Genomic DNA, 3195 nt, shown 5'->3' with positions numbered 1-3195 from the left:
GAGATGACTGTGTGTCTTCCCCAGTTGTCTCTCTGTGATAGATCATTGCAGGTAGGAGAATCCTGTGTATGTTATCGAAAAAAAAAAAGAAGAAGTGTGATGTGTTAGGACTGAGAGTAGATGGTGGTGTCATAGAGAAGCAGTTGTTGGCTGGCGCCTTTAAGGAGACACTTTCAGAGTGATGTGATTGATTAGTCTGCGTGATACCAGGTTCCTTATGGTGTTCCCAGAAGTTACAAGAATAAATGCAGTCAGGGTTCTAAGCTTGTCAGTGCCTGGACCTCCACCTGCACCCCAGAAACCTCACTAGGGAACAAGCACCTCTGCTGCTGGGCATTGTGTCCCAGTGCAGGGACAGAGTACAAGCCGAGCATGCTGGGACTGTAGTGAGGACTGGGATGTTGATACAGTGCTTCCTGTGCTCTCTTGCTGCTGTCCACTTGAAAATCTCAGAATGTGCAGCTCTTGTGCCTGCCCAGGTGACACACAATGGATGTTTTCAAGCGCAGAGAGAGAGAGGTTAGTGACATGGAAAACATTCCTTATGATAAGAGAATAAAAACACTGGGGATGTTTGCTTTAGAGCAGAGGTGGATAAGAAGGGACATGATAAAGGTATGCAAAACATTGAATGGTACGGAGAAGGGTGCTTCTATTCACACTCTCTCATAGTGCTAGAGCAAGGAACCATTCCATGAAAGTGGAAGGGTATACATTTAAATCTGATAGAAGGTTACACTTTTCCACACACTGTGCCATAAGTCTGTGGAACTCATTGCCACCAAGTATCATGGAGGCCAGCAATCTTAGCAGGATTCAAAAAGGGAGTCAGTATTTAGAAAGGTTAACAGGAATATCAAGCGTTATAATGCTAAGGATTAAAAAGTAGCCCCATTTTTTTGGAAAGGATATAAACCCTCAAAGGGATAAGCCAACCTCTAACTAAAGGAGGTTGAGAAGAAATTTCCCTGGGGCAAGTTATCTCATAACTGTCTTCTGCAGGGTCTCTTGCAACTTCATCTTAAGCAGCTGGTACTGGCTATTGTCAGAGCAGGACACTGGGCTACAGGGACCTCTGTTGTGACACAGTTTAGCAAACCCAATCAGTGGCCAGAACTTTAATCCCAAATTCAAACTGGATCCTTTTTGGACTAGTAACAACAACGGTTAACTTTGATGTTGCTGTTCCTTGTCTGTGCACCTGCGCACTCCCTGATTTGAAAGGAAATGAACAATACCACAAGGGAGGTCCTGGGAAAAAAGAGAACGCATAGGAAATTGCAAGCTAAGCCCCAGCCTCATAAGACTGGTACCTCAATTCCTAGCCTAGAGCACTGGGAGATCTGTGAACAGCTCAGACTTTTGCTTCGACCAAATCCACACCTGGACTAGATCATTGTCTGCAAAATCCAAGGTTCCTCGGGGCTTCAGGACATGAGCCATGGTTTACACTGATCGCGGCAGTTCTTCAGAGCTTCTTACAGACAAAGCACTACTGCCATATCTCATTAGTAGTAAGACATGCAGCAGGCAGGCAGAGCTGTGAGAAACAGAACATGCTAAGAGGCCAGTGGTACATGCTGAGGCTCCAGTTTTTATCCTGCCATAGTCTCTACTGGCCTCTCTGAGTCCCTGGTTCTGTACCCATTTAGGTCTCTCTTGAAATCTGACCCCATTCTCCAGTTTCATGCATCATATCACAGAGAGTTTCAAAGCACATTGCGTGTGTGTGTGTGGGGGGGTGACTTCCTAAAGGATGCAGAGTTGCACCTGGACCTTGGGGCGCTGGGGGGTGTTAGGCCAATAATGAATGCTTTTGAAAATCCCATCTTCTGAGTATCACCTGTCACTACAACCATTCCCTCCTACCCAGCGTGGAGGAGAAAACCCACTCCAGCCTCTCCAGTGCTGCAAGATAAGTGTGTTCTCCATTCTGCCCAGAACCAGCATTTTGTTCTTTGCTCTTTTTTATTTATTTATTTTAGAAGCCCCAGATGATAAATTACTAGACAGCCTCATTAACTGCAATGCTTTGTCAGTTTTCCCAAAGCAATCAGAGTGTTAGTTAGACCCAAGGAGCAAATGGAAAGCTAAAAAGGAAGCCAAGCACAGCCCTATTAATCCTGTGGTATGGATCGACATTTGTCAACTGTATTGAAGTTTGTTCTACTGAATAGAGCCCAAGAGACTACTCAATTACTTTATCTCTTAGCAATTGGGAACCTGCTCCTTCAGGTCAATCAGTTAGCACAGAGGGAAAAAATTTGGATACAAGATTAACCGTAGAAATCCGCTGCCTTTTGTTCTGAGGTTCTTTAAATGAAAGGGAATAGAGTGTTTTTTTAAAAATGTCCTTTATTTGGATAAGTGAAAGTAAGGGGTTAATTTAAATCAAGGGCCTGGTGGGACTCTCCGACATGTCTAGTCTGTTGTGCTACACTTGATCCCATCAAGGAAGGCTTCCAAAGTTCCAATCTGGCAAGAGGCGGGGGCTGGCATATTCTGGTCACCCTATCTCAAAAGAAAGACACAGCGGAAGTCCAGAGACAGCCAACAAGACATATTACAGACATGGAGAAACTGCCTTATGAAGAGAGATTGAAAAAACTGGAACTACCTACCGTAGATGAATAAGGGGGGGAACATGGTAAGGTATGCAAAATAATGAAGGGTTTAGAGACAGTAGATCAGGTGCTGCCATTTACTCTCTCCCAGGCTATGTCTACAGCACAGAGCCTATGCCAGGATAGCCCCCTACTATACATGTAGTGTACACTGATTGCAGCATAGGAATATTACTTCCCCAAATTACATTAGCTATGCTGACAGAAGAGGCCATGTGAATCACCAAAATGAGGTGTCACTCAATGTCAGCATAAACTAGAACCTAGGCCTATAGAGAGCCTGGACTATCAACACTTCCACATCAGCACCAGGAGCTCAGACTAGATTTCTGTTGGGGGACCATGTGAAACTAGACTCTGCAGGACGTACTGACCAGCAGGACCTGAGTGGTGGCTCCCTTCAACCAACTGACTGGCCCATGCTGGTATATAAACCAGCAAACCATTACAGGGAGCTATTTGAGCAATGATGCAGACTGCCTGTTTGCTTCTGCGCCAGCCTTTTTCTTATTATGAACCTCAGACTCTGGTTCCTGATGCCAGTTCATCCCTGACTCTGCTGCGTGTCTCC

This window comes from Chrysemys picta, chromosome 13 (genome assembly GCF_011386835.1).
Source record: "Chrysemys picta bellii isolate R12L10 chromosome 13, ASM1138683v2, whole genome shotgun sequence".
In the NCBI taxonomy this organism is placed as follows: Eukaryota; Metazoa; Chordata; order Testudines; family Emydidae; genus Chrysemys; species Chrysemys picta.
The sequence above is the reverse complement of the archived record's forward strand: the minus strand, read 5'-3'. Positions refer to the sequence as shown.